We start from the raw sequence: 21,964 nt of genomic DNA on the forward strand, positions 1-21,964 counted from the left end.
TCAACATGGACAGCTTTAGAAAGGTTGAAACCCCAGTGGTGAATTTGTTACTCAGGTGGTAACCAATGCTTAGTCCAGATTCAAACAAACACAGCTCTCCCGATAGACCTATTCCACTGTTACTGCCTCTTTACAATACTCCCCAGCTTCTTTCATTCGAGCGGGACAACCTTTCCTGTCGTCTAGTCATTTACGTATGTCGTAGCAGTGTCTGGGTACTTTTCAGAAGATAGTGTATTTCAATGTCTGACCTGTTCGTCTTCTCCACATGCTATCCTGCAAGCAGCACAAACTGGTTGGAGCCAAGGTAGAGGCCCAACATGTCAGTATGATCATCGCTCACGGAACCTGGAAAAAAAGTCTACATCACACGCCGAAATATTGTGCCTAATAAGTCAATTCAGCTCGAACCTCACACTCCAAAGATGATAAAATAATGTTTCTGAGGCACTAATATAATATCAACACGATAATATACTAAGAATTTGCAAGCTGTACTACATTTTAAATTTTAAGAAATTACAACTACGATTAAAACAGCTTTATAACACTCTTCAGGTTTCCTGACGACTATGTTCGATAAATTGCTGTAAGGCACGGGCGGTCAAGAAATCAGCTAGCGAACCACGCCGCAGCAAGAGTGCCACAGCGCTCAACCCTCTGCATATTTCCCCACCGCCACACGACGCTGTCTGAATGCGTGGAGGAGGAAGGGGGGGGGGGGGGGGGGGGAACTACGAATGCCCTGCGCTTAAATGACACTAATTAAAACTTGGTTTTGTATTTCTCTTTTCACAACAACATAGATCGAATGTCACTATACGGACAGTTCACAGACTCTGGCACTGAGGTTGCCAAGCTATCGTGGTTTATCATAATCGAAAAAGGATCTTTCACACGAATATGTCGATAGAAACATTGTAGCACTTTTCCAACATTATGGAGATGTTGTACTCTTTCTGAGAAAACCAACGAAGACCCCATAACAGTGCTAAGGTAAGAGCATTTGACATTAAAACGGGAATTAGCATGCGGGCCAATCAACTGAAACGTAAAACGCACTCGAGAAAGCTCGAAAACAGATGTAATATTGGTAGCGTCCTCAAAACGCTGAGGGGACTATTCTTGTACTTCTCTCAAGGCCACAATTAATTCCTCAAATATCGCCTTTGTTTTAATGGTAGGAAGCTTAGGGAACTGGACTGTGTTTGTCAGAATGTGTCCCTTCTACGACGCCAGTCGCAGAGGGCAATGGAAACCACTATATTAAAGACACATAACATTTTTGCACAGGATATCTAGCATTTAACTGAACGAAGTGTCATGATTATCTGTCCATTGGGTCCATTGGCAAAAGATTCCGAACTAGCTCCCATTGGGATCTCCGGAAGGAGACTGCCAAGGGGGGGGGGGGGGGGGTAACCATGAGAAAAACACTGAACAACCAAAGAAAGTAAAACGTTCCACGTTTCTGGGAGTGGAATGTGAGAAGTATGAAAGTACTAGGGAAGCTACAATATGTGATAAGCGAAATGCTAAATTAGAGTCTAGACATAATGTCGGTCAGTGAAATGAAACGGAAAGAAGACAAGCATCTCTGGTCGGATGAGTTTAGGGTAACATCATAATCAGCAACAGAAAATGTTATAAAGGGAGCTAGGATAGGGCAGAGAGTGAGTTACTATGAATAGTTCAGTGACAGGATTGTTCTCATCAGAATCGGCAGCAGACTAACACCGACAACAATAGCTCAGTATGCATACCGACGTCGCAATTAGAGCATGAAGAGATAGGAAATTATATGATGAAAAGCGAGATGAAAACTTAATAGTCATGGGTGATTGAAACGCTGTTGTAGGAGAGAGAGTAGAAGAAAGGGTTACGGGAGAATATAGGCGTTGTAGCAACGAGAGATGAAAAAGACTAATTGAATTTTGCAGCAAACATCAGTTATTAATAGTGGATACTATCTTCAAGAATCAAAGAAGAAGAGATATACTTGAAAAATACCGGAGATACGGGAAGATTCCAGTTAGATTATATCATGCCAAAGCAGAGATTCCCAAATCAGATATTGGATTGTAAGGCGTACCCAGGAGTAGATATAGACTCAGATCACAATTTAGTAATGATGAAGAGTAGTCTGAAGTCTAAGAGACTAGTCCGGAAGAATCAATGCGCAAAGAAGTGGAATACGGAAGTTCTAAGTAATGAAGAGATACGCTTGAAGTTCTCTGATAGTGCAATAGTGAATAGTTCAGTAGACAGTTCAGCTGAAAAGAACTGAACATCTCTGAAAAGGGCACTCACAGAAGTTGGGAGAGAAAACCACAGGTACAAGGAAAGAAACTGCGAGGGAAGCAGCGATAACGGAAGAAATACTTCATCTGATTGACGAAAAAAGGAAGTACAAAAATGTGCTCTGAAATTAGGATTATAGAAATACAAGTCACTTAGGAACGAAATAAACAGGAAGTACACGAAACCTAAGGTGAAATGGCTGCACGTAAAAAGTAAAGAAATCGAAAAGGAAATGATTGTCAGAAGGACTGACTCAGCATACAGAAAAGTCAAAACAATCTTAGTTGAAATTAAAAGCAGGGACGGTAACATTAAGAGTGCAATGCGAATTCCAATGTTAAACACAGAGAAGGGAGCGAATAGGTGGAGGGAGTAAACCGAAGTCTTCTATGATGGGAAGGACTTGTCTAATGACGTAATAGAAGAAGAAACAGGAACCGATAAGTAAGAGACCGAGCATTCGGTATTAGAATCAGATCTAAAAAGAGCTTTGGAAGAGTCGAGATCAAATAAGGCAGAAGGTACAGATAAAATTCCATACGAAATTCTAAAATCATTGCGAGAAATGTCAACAAAAGGACTTCTCACGATGGAAACTGGAAATTTGTGGTAAGGTCTTATGGGACTAAACTGCTGAGGTCATCGGTCCCTAAGCTTACCCACTACTTAATCTAACTTATACTAACTTACGCTAAGGACAACGCACACACTCATGCCGGAGGGAGGACTCGAACCTCCGACGGGGAGATCGGCGTGGACCGTGACAAGGCGCCCTAGACCGCTCGACTACCCCGCGCGACTTATCAATTTGGTAAGTAGAATGTATGAGACTGGCGATATACCATCAGACTTTCGGAAAAACATCATCTACACAATTTCCAAGGTTGCAAGAGCCGAAAAGTGCGAGAACTATCGCACAATCAGCTTAACAGCTCATGCATTAAAGTTAGTGACAAGAATAATATACAGAAGAATGGAAAATAAAATTGAGGTCCTGTCAGATGACAAGCAGTTTTGCTGTAAGAAAGGGAAAGGTACCAGAGAGGCAGTTCTGACGTTGCGATTGATAACAGAACAAGACTGAAGAAAAATCAAGACACATTCATAGGATTTCTCGACCTCCTAAAAGTGTTCGACAGTGGGAAATGGTGCAAGATGTTCGAAATTCTGAGAAAAGTAGCGATAACATATAGTAAATACGGGTAAGATACAATCTCTACAGGAAAATAAAGGGAACAATAACACTAGAAGACTAAGAACAAAATATTGGATTAAAAATTGTGTAAGATAAGGATGTAATCTTTCGTCCATTTTGTTCAATCTACACGCCAAAGAAACAACGAAGGAAACAAAAGAAAGTTTCAAGAATGAGATTAAACTTCTAGGTGGAAAGCTATCAATGATGTTTCACTGGTGACATTGCAATGCTCAGCGCAACTGGAGAAGAATTGCGGTTCTGTTGAATGGAGTGAATAGTCTAAAGAGAACAGAAAACAGACTGAGAGTAAATCGAAGAAAGACGAAAGTAATGAGTAGCAGGAGAAATGAGAACAGCGAGAACCTTAATATGAGGATTGATGATCACGAAGTTCATGAAATTCAGGAATTCTAATACCTAGGCAACAAAATAACCCCTGATGGACGGAGCTAGGACGATATATAAAGCAGACTAGCACTGGCGAAAAAGCGTTCCTGACCAAGAGTACTAACATCAAACATAGGGCTTAATGAATGTCCGTTTGGAGGGCAGCATTGAACGGTAATGAAACATGGGCGGTGGGAAAACCGCAACAAAATACAATCGAAGTATTTGGGATGTTGTGCTACAGAAAAATGTTGAAAATTGGGTCGAATGATAAGATATGCAATGAAGAGGTTCTTTACAGAACGGCGAGAAAAGGATGTGTGAAAAACACTGACAAGAAGAAGAGACAGGATGGTAGTATATCTGTTAAGACATCAGGGAATGACTTTCATGGTACTAGAGGGAGCTGTAGAGGGTAAAAGCTGGAGGGGCAATAGCTGGAGTGTCGAAGATGTAACAAATATACGACCTTATCTTTGAAAAGTGCAACACCGAAGTTTATAAAGTGTTCTTTCATCAACTGATAATCCATTTAGTCCATCATAGACTCCTGTATAAAATAATTGTTAACAAACGACAAATGTTTACATATAAACCCGTTTCTATTCTATCTCAAACCACACCAAGAAGAATGGCAGTCAGTGAGATACAGATGCGACTGCTGCGAGATAGAAACCGTTTTTCATACTACATTTATTTTGGCGTGACAGGGCATAACAACTGTACAGTGCAATTTCTGTACAATGGAGAAGACGAACACTTTTCGTCCGCAAATGAAAACTAGAACGTTCATGGAAGACTCATTTTTTAATTCTCCCGTTACACAATATATGAAAATGAGACGAGACACTTTTCTAAAGAAATATTAGTCATGATGTATTAGTTCGTCAGTTGCATTTTGGTACTGAAATGTGTACTTTCACTATAAATACAATTATTAAATTCGGTTAGCTTAGTCGCAGGCGGCAAGCTGTTTACTACAGAGCTGTTTGTGGGCTCCTCAGAAAACTATCGCGTATGAAGTGATTAAAATGACAAAAATTTGTGTACTTGTCAATTATGTTCAGTTTTTAGTGGTCGACTTCAAAGTAGGGCCCATTTGAACCCGAACACTTGTTCATTCCTACCTTCCATCGCTCTAAGTATTTTTAAGCAATGTTTTTCGAAATGCTGTGCATGAACGCAGTAACTTTTTTCTTTAGGTAGAACCCAAGATCCGTCTACATTAAACTTCTCTCTCACAGGTACTAAGAAAACTGATTTTGATTAACTTTATCACGGTGCCGGAACACAGTTGAAGGTCAAAACTAAATTGCGTCCGATGATGCCATTGGCACAGGATGACATGAGGTTGGTCGGATCCTACTGGCCCGTCATGGTCAGAACGCAGAGCTTTGTCTTAGCTGTGTACCACCTATAAATGCGAGAAAAAAGACTTCCGCAGTAATGTCATAAGTTTTGTTTTCTATTGTCCAGCACCGTATACCTCCGTATTTGTAGCATAATGCACTCTAGCGCCAAAGGAACTAATATAGGCATGCTTATTCACAAACAGAGATATGCAAACAGGCAGAATACGGCGCTGCGGTCGGCAACGACTATATAAGACAACAAGTGACTGACGCAATTGTTATGTCAGTTACTGCTGCTAGAATGGTAGGTTTTCAAGATTGATGTGAGTTTGAACGTGGTGTTATAGCCGACGCACGAGCGATGGGACGCAGTATCTCCGAGCAAGCGATGAAGTGGGAATTTTCCCGTACGACCATTTCACGAGTGTACCATGAGTATCAGGAATTCGGTTAAACATAAAATGTCTGATACCACTGCGGCCGGAGAAAGATTCTGCAAGAACAGGACTAACGACGACTGAAGAAAGTCGTACAACGTGACAGAAGTGCAACCCTTCCGCAAAATGCTGCAGATTTCAGTGCTGGGCCATAAACAAGTGAAAGCGTGCGAACCAATCAACGAAACGTGATCGATATGGGCTTTCGTAGCCGAAGGCCCACTCATGTACCATTGATGACTGCAAGACAAAACTTTCCGCCTCGCCTGGGCCCGTCATCACCAACATTTAACTGTTGATGACTGGAAACATGTTACCTGGTCGGAGGAGTCTCTTTTCAAATTGTATAGAGAGTATGGACGTGTGCGGATATGGAGACAACCTCATGAATCCGTGGACCCTGAATGTCAGCAGGGGTCTGTTCAAGCTGGTGAAGACTCTGCAGTGGTGGGGGCGTGTGCAGTTGGAGTGATATGGGACTAATACGCCTTTATACGACTCTGACAGGTGACACGTACGTAAGAATCCTGTCTGATCGCCTGCATCCATTCATGTCCATTGTGCATTGTGACGAAACTGGCCAATTGTAGCAGGGTAATACGTCAAATCCCCGACATGAACATTACTAAGCTTTGCAACATGCTGTTCGGAAGAGGTCTCCACTCCCTCGTACTCTTACAGATTTATGGACAGCCCTACAGGATTCATGATGTCAGTTCTTTCCATCACTACTTCAGACATTATTCGAATCCATGCCATGTCGTGTTGCGGCACTTCTGCGTGGTCCCTGCGACCATTCAGGATATTAGGCAGGTGTACTAGTTTCTTTGGCTCTTCAGTGTATTACACCATCTTACCTATTAGGGAGAGGTCTCCACTCCCTCGTACTCTTACAGATTTATGGACAGCCCTGCAGGATTCATGGTGTCAGTTCTTTCCAACACTACTTTAGACATTATTCGAGTCCATGGCACGTCGTGTTGCGGCACTTCTGTGTGCTCGCTGCGACCATACAGGATATTAGGCAGGTGTACCAGTTTCTTTGGCTCTTCAGTGTATTACGCCACCTTACCTATTAGGGTTGTTCAATACGTAATCCAACATATTTTTCCGCTAATATAGGCAGGTTTTATGCATGATTGCAATACACCATACTATTACCCACACTTTTGGCTACAGAATCCTAATTTTCAACATAATCCCTGTTCAATGCGACAGCTTTACGTCATCTTACTGGCAAGTCCTGTAGGCCCGAATGGTATCGCTCCACTCGTCGACGTCGCAGCCAACGTCTTGCTGCCTCAATAATCTCCACACCATCCATGTTCTTCCCGTTGAATACATCCTTAGCTGGGCCAAACAGATGGAAGTCAGAAGGTGCAATAGCTGGGCTGTAATATGGATGAGGAAGAACAGGCCAATGAAGTTTTGTGAGCTCCTCTCGGGCACGCACAATTGTGTATGGCGTCGCAAGGTCATTAGGAAGGAGAAGATATTTTATATTTTTGTGACGATGAACACTCTGAACTCGTTTCCTCAGTTTCCTGAGGGCCAGCCGGCACGCTAGAGGTCGGACAGGTTTGTGCGACCTTGTTGCGACGGTGGCAGACGCCTCGCTCACCAACTCACCTTGCTTTTGTCTACTACCAAGTCTCCACAGGCATTCTGAAATCGCCTGTGAACTCCTACGATGTTCTGCTTTTCCGCCAAAAGAAACTCAATTGAGCTCTCTGCTTGGAAGGCTCCTCCGTTGTTGTTGTTGTTGTGGTCTTCAGTCCTGAGGCTGGTTTGATGCAGCTCTCCATGCTATTCTATCCTGTGCAAGCTTCTTCATCTCCCAGTACCTACTGCAGCCTACATCCTTCTGAATCTGCTTAGTGTATTCATCTCTTGGTCTCCCTCTTCGATTTTTACCCTCCACGCTGCCCTCCAATACTAAATTGGTGATCCTTCGATGTCTCAGAACATGTCCTACCAATCGATCCCTTCTTCTAGTCAAGTTGTGCCACAAACTTCTCCCCAATTCTATTCAATACTTCCTCATTAGTTATGTAATCTACCCATCTGATCTACAGCATTCTTCTGTAGCCCCACATTTCGACATATTCTATTCTCTACTTGTCTAAACTATTTATCGTCCATGTTTGACTTCCATACATGGCTACACTCCATACAAATACTTTCAGAAACGACTTCCTGACATTTAAATCTATACTCGATGTTAACAAATTTTTCTTCTTCAGAAACGCTTTCCTTCCCATTGCCAGTCAACATTTTATATCCCCTTCAAGATATTTTATATCTACTTCGACCATCATCAGTTATTTTGCTCCCCAAATAGCAAATCTCCTTTACTACTTTAAGTAGTAAATCTAAGTCCCTCAGCATCACCCGACTTAAATCGACTACATTCCATCATCCTCGTTTTGCTTTTGTTGATGTTCATCTTATACCCTCCTTTCAAGACACTGTCCATTCCGTTCGACTGCTCCTCCAAGTCCTTTGCTATCTCTGACAGAATTACAATGTCATCGGCGGACCTCAAAGTTTTCATTTCTTCTCCATGGATTTTAATACCTACTCCGAACTTTTCTTTTGTTTCCTTTATTGCTTGCTCAATATACAGATTGATATCATCGGGGATAGGCTACAACTCTGTCTCACTCCCTTCCCAACCACTGCTTCCCTTTCATACCCTTCGACTCTTATAACTGCCATCTGGTCTGTACAAATTGTAAATAGCCTTTCGCTCCCTGTATTTTACCCCTGCGACCTTCAGAGTTTGAAAGAGAGTATTCTAATCAACATTCTCTAAGTCTACAAATGCTAGAAACGTAGATTTGCCTTTCCTTAATCTTTCTTCTAAGATAAGTCCTAGGGTCAGTACTGCCTCACGTGTTCCAACATTTCTACAGTATCCAAACTAAAGAATTCGTGTTAGTATTTTGCAGCCGTGGCTTATTAAACTGATAGTTCGGTAATTTTCACATCTGTCAACACCTGCTTTCTTAGGGATTGGAATTATTATATTCTTCTTGAAGTCTGAGGGTATTTTGCCTGTCTCATACATCTTGCTGACCAGATGGCAGAGTTTTGTCAGGACTGGCTCTCCCAAGGCTGCCAGTAGTTCTAATGGAATGTTGTCTACACCGGGGGCCTTGTTTCGACTCAGGTCTTCAGTGCTCTGTCAAACTCTTCACGCAGTGTCATATCTCCCATTTCATCTTCATCTACACCCTCTTCCATTTCCATAATATTGTCCTCAAGTACATCGTCCTTGTATAGACCATCTATATACTCCTTCCACCTTTCTGCTTTGCCTTCTTTGCTTAGAACTGGGTTTCCATCAATGGTCTTGATATTCATACAAGTGGTTCTCCTTTCTCCAAAGGTCTCTTTAAATTTCCTGTAGGCAGTATCTATCTTACTCCTAGTGAGATAAACCTCTACATCCTTACATTTGTCCTCTAGCCATCCCTGTTTGCCATTATGCACTTCCTGTCTATTTCATTTTTGAAACGTTTGTATTCCTTTTTGCCTGCTTCATTTGCTGCATTTTTGTATTTCCTCCTTTCATCAATTAAACTCAATATTTCTTCTGTTACCCAAGGGTTTCTACTAGCCCTCGTCTTTTTACCTACTTGATGCTCTGCTGCCTTCACTATTTCATCCCTCAAAGCTACCGATTCTTCTTCTACTGTATTTCTTCCCCCCATTCCTGTCAATTGTTCCCTTATGCTCTCCCTGAAACCCCGTACAACCTCTGGTTCTTTCAGTTTATTTAGGTCCCATCTTCTTAAATTCCCACCTTTTTGCAGTTTCTTCAGTTTTAATCTACAGGTCATAACCAATAGATTGTGGTCAGAGTCCACATCTGCCCCTGGAAATGTCTTACAATTTAAAACCTGGTTCCTTGACTCCATTTTGAATGCTGTCGAATCTTCATGAAACTATACGGGCTGAAGCGGGAATATTCTACGATGTCCCACAACAAAGTCCATATTTCTTCAACGAAGATTTACTATCAAAAACAGTCTTGATCACAAATTATTTATTCCGGTGACCGGTTTCGACCACAATTGTGGTCATCGTCATCTTCAGACCTACAAGTCATATACAAAGCTTTGATCAGAGAGTTACATACATTAAAGAAAATACATAAAGCTACAAAGCTATAAAAAGATGAATTACCAATGAGTAAGAACCTCCTTCTGGTGGTAGATCACTACTGAGGAAACCAGTCCACGTGTTACTACATATATATACCGGAGGCTCTGGCCACTTCTGACAGAATGATGTCATTGCTATCCAATGGGTTATAGGTCGAATAACAACGTAAAATGTCTTAGTTAAAAGAACATTGACAAGAAATGAAAATAAACACACAACTTCAGTGACAATAAGCCTGCTGCCACATTTTTTGGAACGGTGCCCAATTTCACCACAGTATCCAGTGATTCTAAATGGTTCACCAACTGGCCTTTCATAGGGCAACCCATATATTGCCAAAACGATGTTCATTTATCCTAAATGTTTAAATATTTTTAACGCTTCTTAACTGACGATAGCTGTTGAACAAGCTAAGTTTTGTGTGTTCTCCAGCAGTGATTTACCACCAGAAGGAGGTTCTTACTCATCGGTAATTCATCGTTTTATAGCTTTGTAGCCTTATGTATTTTCTTTAATGTATGTAGCCCACTGATCAAAGCTTTGTATATGACTTGCAGGTCTGAAGATGACCACAGTTGTGGTCGAAACCGGTCACCGGAATAAATAATTTGTGATCAAGATTGTTTTTGATGGTAAATATTTGTAACAACATTTATCACTGTTCACTCCCACAATGTATTCAAAAGTAATTTCTTCAACAACGATTGACAGAGAAAAAATGATTTCTATACTTATTGAACGCTCCTCGTCCGCTTCAGAGTCAGAGTGATAATTGCAGCTGACTGTCTTGCAGGAGGTCCGGGTTCGACTTCCAGTACTGTCAAGAATTTTCTTTTGCTGGGTGGACTGGTATGAAGTGCACACAGCCCCGTCAGATCAGCTGAAGAGCCAATAGACCAATCAGTAGCATTTCCAAGGTCAAGAACGGCGACAACTACCGCGAAAGCGATAAGCTCATCTCATCTCATGCTCCTCCATAGCGCATCCGCTGATGCCATTAGCACAGGGTGACATGGAGGATGGTCGGACCCTATTGACCCGTCAGGGCCAGAAAGGGGAACTTTATCTTCTCTATGCAACACCTACAACTGAAGGTTATTCTTGAAACGGATTCATGATTATACGTAAATTTTAAAGGACATCAATAAAAGAACGCAAGTCACAAAAATGCCGTACAGTATTTTTAATTACGATCCAAAGTGCAGTGAAGACATCGGACATCCCTAGCGTCGTTGAGCGGGCTTCTAGAACCAGAGTACTTTTTAAGTAAACATGATCAAAATAGTTACTTGACATTGTCAGCAGGAGAACGTTTCTGAATTTGAATAATGTGATGTTCTTACTAGAGTAGTTTATTTGCCCAGATCTCTGTAAATGTATACACAGACAACTAGTTTCGGGAAGTTAAATTGCCATCTTCAGATTGAAAAAGTATTACAAAAAAATAGAGTCTTATTTGTTGTAAAGAAGAAGTTTTAACATACTTTTGTTATACGTACCATCTACATACGTAGACAATTGTACCTGTCTACATGGTCTTCTTCGACGAGGTATATTCATCGCCGGGTAGTTACATTTTATACTTTTGATGTTGGATTTTCCATAACCATTTTCACCTATATTACTATTGTTCCCAAATATGTCCATGAATGAATGACTGTGCACTACATGCCGTTGCACAGCGGTCTATGTATGTAGATGATATGAAATACGTTTATAGGAATTTCTTCTTTGTAATGAATAACAATTGTTAGGCTGAAACATTGTTTAATACTTTTTCAGGTCTGAAGATGGAAGTATAACGTACAGACCTAATTGTCTATATACATGTTCACTGTGGTCTGTGCAAATAAACATCTCTAGTAAGATGATTACATTATTCATGATTATAATGATATTACTTAAACGTTATGGTATGGAGTATCCATACAACGTCGCTTCCTAAGATTTATTCTGCATTTTTACTTACTATCGACATCACTGAGGTAAGAGATATTATTGAAGAGCGTGAACAATTTAGCATTGACTCTTGTAATAGGTACAACATGGCACCGCTGTTGGGTGCTTCATTTATGTGTACTGTACAAAATTTTCCCAATTCCAGTGCGCGGGCCGGCCGGAGTGGCCATGCGGTTCTAGGCGCTACAGTCTGGAACCGAGCGACCGCTACGGTCGAAGGTTCGAATCCTGCCTCGGGCATGGATGTGTGTGATGTCCTTATGTTAGTTAGGTTTAATTAGTTCTAAGTTCTAGGCGATTGATGACCTCAGAAGTTAATCGCATAGTGCTCAGAGCCATTTGAACCAATCAACCAGTGCGTGCATACAACTTCAGGCTCCAGGCATATTTATTGATCAAGCACGAAGTAAACGTTATTGGACACAATAAATATCATGATCCATCGTAACTAGACATTGAACTGTCATTATTAACGTGTAGCTTTCCATCCTGAAAAAAGAAAAAGATCGTCTTTTAGCCTGTAACAACTTGCGTGAAATGACGAAAATCTGATGTGTACTACTGCTAACAGTCACCAGACATGTTCTACCAGTACGCTAGCCTGTCGTTATCTGCGTCAGCAAACGCATGTGTTAATGTGGGAGAAACCGAGAGGCGACACCTGAAGCGCAAACTGATGCAGATGAGCAAACAGTGGGAAAGCTAACGCTCTTTCTGTGTATCCACGAGCAAAATGTCATCCCTGGAAAAACCTGGTTGTGTCGTCTGGTCGGTGTAACTGCTGTTACCTTAAACAGCGGTTGACCTGTATCGAACACGTCGAGGTTTCCAGTCGCACTGTTGTATCAGGCTTGCTGCAAGCACGTGGTTGCTAGCTCCCGCACTGAGCAGAGGCATTCAAACAGGGAACAGGTTAGTCCCCCTCCAGCTAAGGATAAATAATTACAGTCAGTACCACCCCCAACCCGCGGGAAACGCCATACAAGGGACAATTTTTCAATGTTACTTATATTTTTGAAACAGAAAGTTCCCTTAGCTTCAGTCATACCGGGATTGGACAAAAGTATCGAAACTGTGCGAGAAATGCACTGTAGAACGTAAATGCAGATGCTAGCGAGATATGCACTTTGCGCGGCTGTTAGACTAACGGCACCTGTGCATTGCCCTCAATACGTGGCACATGTCGGTCGTGGTCAGAATTGTGTTTTGTGTAGTTGTGAGTGCATTCTGATAGAGTTAAGTGAATTCGAAAGCGGTGAAATTGTTGGTGCTCATATAGGTCCTCCGTAACCAAAGTAGACTAACTATTTGGTGTTGCAAGAGGTACCGTATGAAAGATTTATGTCACATACAGGAAAACTGGAAGAACACCATCCATTAAGTCGTAAGGTGGGCAAATGTGCCTGTTGAGCGATGGTCGAGACGGTCATCGAAGAAGAGTGTGACGCAACTGAAGAGGACGACTCCTGCAAAAGTCACTACACAGTAGCAGTCACGAATCTTCTCAGCATCAAAACAACACGAAGGAATCTCCAGAAGCACAGTATTGCAGGGCGAGCTGGAATTCTAAAACCATTCAACAGTGATGCAAATGCCCATAACAGGAAAACGTAGTGCCGAAGTCATAAAACCTGGACTTTGGAGCAGTGGAAAAAAGTCTTTTGATCGGATGAATCTCGTTGCACACTGTTTCCAACTTCTAGCCAAATTTACGTCCCAAGATTGAAACTTGGTGTGGGCTTGGAGACGATTTGGGAAACTGTATCGTCGTATTCCATAGCCCCCGTGGTGCTGTTGCGTTCTAAGACGACAAGCTGCTGTTCATACAGCTCTCATAGTACATGACTGGGGATGTGAGCACCACGATTGAAATATTACCGTCAAACCTTCTTGCCTAGGGACGCCAGATGAAAGTTGATGCCGTCAAGCCCTGAATGAACATTGCGCAACGGATAACTGGGGAGAGGAGCTTGAGAGCGCTACCTAGAGAGCGTGCCCTTTCGGCACGAAGGGGCTGGAGGGGCTGGAGGGCTCACACGCTGATGTGTGGGTCCCTGCATTCCATATCTTTTATTTTAAATGAATTCCTTTAACTTGACTCCTATGTGATTTTTGGGGTATATTAAAGATTGGTGGCAATTGAGTACCTATTTATTTTAAACATTATCACTCGACTTTACAGCAATTGCAGCAATTGTTCCAGTTTACAGATATTACAATTTTACAACTTATAGCTCGGGTATATTATATACTAATCTGCACGCACATTTCTACGGGCAAGACGGAATTGCGTTGGCGACATGTATACCACCAAAGTCTCCCAATATTTTACATGGGACATCCACTATGTGAGGAGGATAACGGGCAAACTGGGGACCAGATACATTAACACAGGGGGTCAAATTTCCGAAACTAAACGAGAATATTCATTTCCTTATACAGTGTGATATAAAGAGGTACGGCCAACTTTCAGGAAACATTCCTCACACACAAATAAAGAAAAGATGTTATGTGGACATGTGTCCGGAAACGCTTAGTTTCCATGTTAGAGCTCATTTTAGTTTCGTCAGTATGTACTGTACTTCCTCGATTCACCCCCATCGAAGTATTCGTACGCTTCTCAACAACAGATTCGGTGACCGATGGATTGGTAGAGGCGGACCAATTCCATGGCCTCCACGCTCTCCTGACCTCAACCCTCTTGACTTTCATTTATGGGGACATTTGAAAGCTCTTGTCTACGCAACCCCGGTACCAAATGTAGAGACTCTTCGTGCTCGTATTGTGGACGGCTGTGATACAATACGCCATTCTCCAGGGCTGCATCAGAGCATCAGGGATTCCATGCGACGGAAGGTGGATGCATGTATTCTCGCTAACGGAGGACATTTTGAACATTTCCTGTAAGGAAGTGTTTGAAGTCACGCTGGTACGTTCTGTTGCTGTGTGTTTCCATTCCATGATTAATGTGATTTGAAGAGAAGTAATAAAATGAGCTCTAACATGGAAAGTAAGCGTTTCCGGACACATGTCCACATAACATACTTTCTTTCTTTGCGTGTGAGGAATGTTTCCTGAAAGTTTGGTCGTACCTTTTTGTAACACCCTGTATAATCGAAGCTGGAAATAAAATAATTAGTGCAAATATTCAAATACCTCTCTTCCACGCGTGTACATCGAGACAGACGCACTGAGGACACGTTTGCTCACTTACCCGTCTTCTGCAACACTCCAAGAATATCGCGGGCACCCAGACGTCTTCCTGGGCCCCAGTGGAGGGGATGGTCGAACCACTTGACCGTGACCAAACTCTCCACCCCACATCTTGTGACACTGGAACGTCTTTGACTTTGACCTGCCTGTGCTCTCTCTCTGATCCCCTTCCCAGGAGTAAGGTGGACACTGGCATACTACAGAACTACTTCCCAGCTAAGATTTGGCCACACTTTATTGAAAGGTGTGAGGAGGATTAGGAAAGTTCGTGTGCAGATTCACATTCACGTACAAGAAATGCTTAATACATGGCACATATAAATATGTATTATGAATCCTGACACATTTCTTTCCACCCGTCCACATGGGTTCTGTTGCACCCGCGGCTGGCCGCGTCGTGCACTAAAATTGGTGGCGGAGCCGTCTCCGTTTGTATTTCCCGGTTCGAGTGAGCAGCGAAACCTGCTGCTTATGGAGCGGAAACTACTGTACCGTTTCACGATGAGTTGTCGAACCTCCTCTGGCCACCACAGTCCCCAGATCTCAATGTTATTTAGCCTTTGTGGTCTACTTCGGAGAGAAAGGTGGGTGATGGCTATCCACCTAACTCATCGTTACCTGAATGTCACTATTTTGCAGGAAGAATAGCGGAAGACTTTCTTCAAAACTATACATGTTCTGTATTTATCCATTCCGAGACTAGAAGCTGTTATTAATGTCAGTGGGTTTCCCACAACGTATTATGCTTGGTAATGTGTTCCGTTTGTGGTGTTTCCATACTTTCGGCCAACCCCTATAGGTGCGCTGAGACTGTAACGGTGGATTTACGTCACATGAGATACATCTTGCACCTCTCGCCTGCGTTAGCGATGGCGGTGCTATACCTCCCTTAGGACTTTAATCATCTGTACAGTCCCCTACAGCACTACATACTTCTTGTATAGATGCTTATGCTAAAAACTTTGTAACTTGCCTTTTTCCGAAGATTACGTCAATTTCCCTAGTTCATTGTAGGTCACTGTCATGGAATACCTAAAGCCACCTCTGTTTTCAGATTTAATCTTGCTACAGATATGTGTCGCTCGCTTGCAGCGTCTAAAGGCGACGCACCTTTCGGTCACAACAGGAACATCATTTCGGCGAGGTATCTTAAAGTAGGCATCGTCCCGTACGTATCTTCCAGGTGAGAGGTGAGAAATACACGTTTTAAAATATTCCTTGCACTGAAGAAATATGTCGTTATTCTCTCACTGACAGATGCGGATACTCTGAAGGCTCGATGATACGCCGCGAACAAGCTGCGTCCCCATGTCTTGCGAGTTATGTGACGGTGTCGTGGTGCCACTTTTCTGATACCTGCACATCCACACATAGAACGTTTGCAGCGAACAGTCTCCGTGACGACGAGGTGCTCCTGTGGCTAACGAGATCGCCAGGTCTGTTCTCGTTGCAACACGTGATGGCCCATCTCGAACGTCAATTTCGTCTCTGTGTCAGTATTCAGCATACCAGGGACCAGTTACAGCTGGTGTAGGCCAGCTTGACATAGGAGATGATACAACGACCTTATGACACCTTTCACAACCGATTCAGATTGTGCATCCAAGCCAGAAAGGGTGCAACATCATACTGAAGTGTCTCACACTAACAAGTTATATTTGACTCAATTTTGTAATCAATTAAATAACATCACATACCCTCTAAGCCGGAAAAATTTCATTTCGTGTTCTCTTTCTCTCTCAGGTGCTTCACTTTATTGTCAGGCAGCGTATTATTTTTTCCAGCGACTCTAAATTTGGTATCAGTGTTTCCTAAAAACAGTTTATGTAGCCATACCACTTTAAATAGCTCCGAACAAGGATTCCAACGTATTTTACTTTAACAACCACTTGCAGTAACTGATATCCATTCCTAGACGTGTTTATGTCTCAAAGGTTTAAATTTAGGTTGCAAATATAGACTTGGTGTAGATCTACGATAGATAGAAAGAAAAAAGAAAAACTTCCAAACCGATAGAAAGAACATTTTGTGTTTAATTTAGTCTAGCGATGCACGTGTTTTTCAAAGTAGGCCCCCTATAAGGCAATACTCTGCGACAGACGTTTTTCCACAGAGTGGATTCTGTCGCTAAAGTTCGGCGGCTTACAGAACGCGTATCTAGAGTTTGCATAACCTACTCACTGTGCTAGAATTACTTTCCAGCTATAGACTGCTTTGGATGTGTTCAAAATTTGGTGAATCTGAATGTTCCAACATTCCGTATCGCAGAACCCAGATCTCTCATTAATATTGCCTTCGGTATCAAATGAAAAGACCTAAAGGAAGATGCTTTTCTTGGTTGCTACCAGACACCGTCTCTCTCTCTCTCTCTCTCTCTCTCTCTCTCTCTCTCCACTTTTTTCACCCATTTATTCTAAAATATTGATGTAATAGTCTCAAGTTTATACTTTTTTTTCACAGGTTAATCAAACATTTACATAATCTTCTGGTAGGAAAAGTCGATTTCATCTTTTTTTCTGCAGAGCCACTGATATCTGCCTGTTTCTCAGCTAGCAAACAGGTCAAATGGGTGCTCATAATTAGTTGCAATGTCTATGTCGACCCCAAAATTGCACAAACATTATTTTTCGAGTCGATTCTGGTCAGCATTCGACAAATTTTAGACACAACTTGCACCAAAATTTCTCACGTTCAGTTAGCTATAAAAAAATTCAGGCACTCATTTCCATCTTGACACACTCACAGCAGATTCCTTTCCTATAACCAGAGGAGAAAGCTTCAAATTAATCGCATCATATCGTTTAGCGTACTGTGACTATGTAGCCTCTTGCATAAAGGAACTGTTCCAACTATTGCTAACTTGTTTAACAGGAGCAGAAGTTTAGATCTCAAGCGGGATGGAATCCTTGTCTAAGCTCCTTGCTTCTATAGAAAGTATGAACTCGCTCCGCAGACCATAGTGACGGACTGGTTAAATCTCAGTGCTAGTAGGAGAAGTTGGGGTAAAATGGTCAGGGTGGCAAAGTAGCGATTGTATATTTTTTGCACATAATTGTGCTGCTGCCTACCGAGAAGTGGTCAGACTAGTTTTAGTATGCACAGTCAATGTTGTCGGTGAGTTTGAAACAGAAAGTTTGTTCCGTTATATTTTAATGAAATATTTTCTGATTCTTCAAATGGCTCTAACCACTATGGGACTTAATGCCTGAGGTCATCAGTCCCCTAGACTTAGAACCAGACCGTAGCGACGCGCGGTTTCAGACTGCAGCGACTAGAACCGCTCGGTCACAACGGCCGGCTTGCTTCTAGTATCGTGTACTTTCAATTGTATGTGTTTACGCCATTAATTATGATACACCCTGTAAAGGTGTTGCCGACCTCAGCGCCGTATTGTGCCTGTTTACATATCTCTGTATTTGAATAGGCATGCCACTTTACCCCACCTTCCTTTATTGAGGATGAGCTGGATTCAAATTCATCCAGACATCGTCCTCAGTAGATAACCTGCACCTATTCAAGGACATTCTAGGATATTCATCTACAAGATCAAAGATTATTTCCAGTTTCTTTGGCGCTTCAGTGTATGTGGCGCAATACAAAAATCGTATTGAAAACGGTCTGGCCACGGTGCTTGGATTGTTTCAGATAATAGGGCATCAAGATGTACAGAAAGCGTGTCCGAAAATCAGAACAAGTAACAAGGGATCTTAATGCGATGGAACTGACCACATTACCTTCCTAGGTAGGGAAAAGTGGCCAATTCGTGAGCCTTCAGAGAAGTGCATCTAGCTCCTATATATTGTTTTCGTTTTCACTTAGAAATACGTGGCGTGATACCTTGTAATATGTATATCCAAAAAGTGTAGGCGGTAAGCTTCTATCAACAACCATAGTTCGGTGAAAATTCAGTTTCCCTTTTCGTGGCCACTTTATCCCACCTTCCTTTATTGAGGAGGAGCTGGGTTCAAATATATGCAGACATCGTTCTCAATTGATACCTTGCATCTGTTCAAGAACATTCTGGAATATTCATCTACAAGATCGAAGATCATTTCCATATCCTCATCCCAACATAACGTTAAGTGACGTTGCTAAGTATTATGAAATGGAATGAGCATATAGGTATTTTAGTAGGGTAGGCGAATGGTTGACTTTGGTGTGTGGGAGAGTTTTAGGAAAGGGTGGTTCTTTCGTAAAGAACGTTGCGTATAGAACATTGTGCTACACGTTGTACTGCACTGTATGTGAACCGGGTGCAGCCGCAGTGGTTCACAACCCCACGACGACTACCACAGTCCACTTCACCCCTCCGCCGCCTCACACCGAACGAGCCGGCCGAAGTGGCCGTGCGGTTAAAGGCGCTGCAGTCTGGAACCGCAAGACCGCTACGGTCGCAGGTTCGAATCCTGCCTGGGGCATGGATGTTTGTGATGTCCTTAGGTTAGTTAGGTTTAACTAGTTCTAAGTTCTAGGGGACTAATGACCTCAGCAGTTGAGTCCCATAGTGCTCAGAGCCATTTGAACCAATCACACCGAACGCAGGGTTATTGGGCGGTTTGGCCCCATGTGGGCCCCCAGGGAACGTCTCACACCAGACGAGTGTAACCCCTATGTTTGCGTGGTAGAGTAATGATGTGTACGCGTACGTGGAGAACTTGTTTGCGCAGCAATCGCAGACATAGTGTAGCTGAGGCGGAATAATGGGAACCAGCCCGCATTCGCCGAGGCAGATGGAAAACCGCCTGAAAATCATCCACAGACTGGCCGGCTCACCGGACCTCGACAGAAGTCCGCCGGGCGGATTCGTGCCAGGGACCAGGCGCTCCTTCCCGCTCCGGAAAGCCGTGCGTTAGGCCGCTCGGCCAACTGAAGCAATTCAGAAGCAGGCTGCTAGATTTGTTACTGGTGGGTTCCATCAACACGCAAGTATTACTGAGGTGTTTCGGGAACTTAAATGGGAGTCCCAAAAGGAAAATTGACGTTTTTTTTCTACGAACACTATCGAGAAAATATAGAGTAACGGCATTTGAAGTTGACTGCAGAAAGATTCTACTACCACTAACGTAGTTTTCGCGTAAAGACTACAAAAAGAAATTCCGGCTTGTAAGGAGGTATATAGACAATCGTTCTTTTCCTCTCTCTGTTTTTGAGTGGAACAGGAAAGGAAATGACTGGTAATGGCACAGGGCACCCTGCGCCACACACCATAAGGTGACTTGAGAAGTATGTATTTAGATGCAGATATCCAGTCATGTGCTTCCTCCCTTCCTTCCTTCTTTCCTCCCTTCCTTCACTTCCGTCGATACTTCAGGGACGGATCCCTGTGAAGGACATTGTTTAGTTATGGCTTGTTTAATCTTTAACCGATACCGGCTTAACTGAACTTCTTTGTTCCTCCGATAGCCCCAAACTTTAACATATTGTATATTATATATTAGTTGTATCACAGCAAGTTCAGTTATTCCTTCTCGCTGAATTTGGTGAGGTATTTGATGATACGTAAACGGCCACCATAATTTAAAGAAGCCTATCGGACAAATTATTAATAATTCCGTAAAAGGATATACTGGTCTCTTTGGGGCGCTACAGATGGTGTAGAAGTAGTAGCTGGAGTCAATATGACCCTTCACTGCTTATCAATATCGTGGCAGTGAAGCGGTGAGTATGTGCCAGTCAAATAAATGGAATCAGCACAATAAGATGAGTCAACGTTACAGAATGGCAGTGTGAAGTTGCTGAAATTACAAGTGCCCGTTACCGCAACATCAGTAAAGATACCCAATATGATAGTACATTAAAAGGGATTCCCTATGATGTAATAGTATTATCTCTGAGTACTAATCAAATCGTCATAGGTTCCGGGTCAGATTCCAGTCACTGTTTCAGTTCTGAGCACAAATCACCACAAATTGCGACTGTAGTCTTTCGGTATACTGAGTCATCGTCGATCTACGCTGCTGGTCACCAAAAATGCTACACCAAGGAGGAATGGAAATATCACAGCCAAATTTATTTGGGAGAAAACACGTTGTACGAAGATCACGTGATTGAAAATATGGCCGCATGCGAAGTGAGGAAGATGAGGAAATCAGTATTGAGTGTTGCCGTTATTACTGGCTATAACCGCTGCTACACGCCTCGGCATTGAATCAAAGAGGCTCTGAATGTGTTGTTGGAGTATAGCAGCCCATGCTGCTTCTACATATTGCCATAGTTGATCTGGTGCAGCTGCGTGTGGTGTACCACGGGCCAGTCGTTTCGCAATCATCGACCAGACGTTGCCGACAGGGGAGAGATCGGAAGAACTGGGAGGCCAAGGCAGCAATTCAATCTGATGGGCATGGAGAAGTATTAAAGATTGCGTGACACGTGTTGACGCTCATTACCCCTGCAATATGGCCATCGGCAAGCTCCGAAGGTATGGGAAGACAACTCGCTCCAAACGTTCATTCATGTGACGCCGGCTGGTTATTGTACCGGCGATGCGTACTAAGGGAATACGGGAGTGGAATCCAATACCACCGCAAACCATTATACCAGCTGCACCAGTTCAACAGTCTTTCATCACGGTGTTTCCAAACTCTAATACGACCACCCTGGTGGTGCAGGCAGATTCAGGATTCATCGGTAAAAACGATATCGTTCCATTCGGTTGTCCGTGTCCGTTGTTCATCGCACAACTGCCGGCTCAGACGCCTGTGGCGTTGACTCAGTGGTAAACGCAGCGATGGGCGCATTGCGGACAGTCCGCTCTGCTACCAACGACGTCGAATAGTACACGCGGACACCTCTTGTTGCGCAACAGACGGGATATGTTGTGATAGAATTCGTGTGACGTGGCGGAGCAGTCCATCACTGCCATGCACACAGTAAGCCTATCATTACGTGTAGTGATGCAATGAGGTGGGTGCAACCTGTCCCGTCGGTCCGTCGTTTCCTCCTGCATC

At 42.9% G+C, this 21,964-nt stretch overlaps 1 long non-coding RNA gene across 1 annotated transcript in view; it reads right to left on the reverse strand.

The window, feature by feature from the left end:
* Positions 1-336: 336 nt before the first annotated feature.
* LOC126419239 (uncharacterized) overlaps positions 337-21,964 on the reverse strand; it is a 549,653-nt gene continuing 528,025 nt past the window's right edge. The window contains exon 4 of the long non-coding RNA XR_007575945.1: positions 337-348. This is a non-coding gene — a long non-coding RNA (uncharacterized LOC126419239). The remainder of the gene's footprint in view (positions 349-21,964) is intronic.

Source organism: Schistocerca serialis, chromosome 9 (assembly GCF_023864345.2).
Source record: "Schistocerca serialis cubense isolate TAMUIC-IGC-003099 chromosome 9, iqSchSeri2.2, whole genome shotgun sequence".
Lineage (NCBI taxonomy): Eukaryota > Metazoa > Arthropoda > Insecta > Orthoptera > Acrididae > Schistocerca > Schistocerca serialis.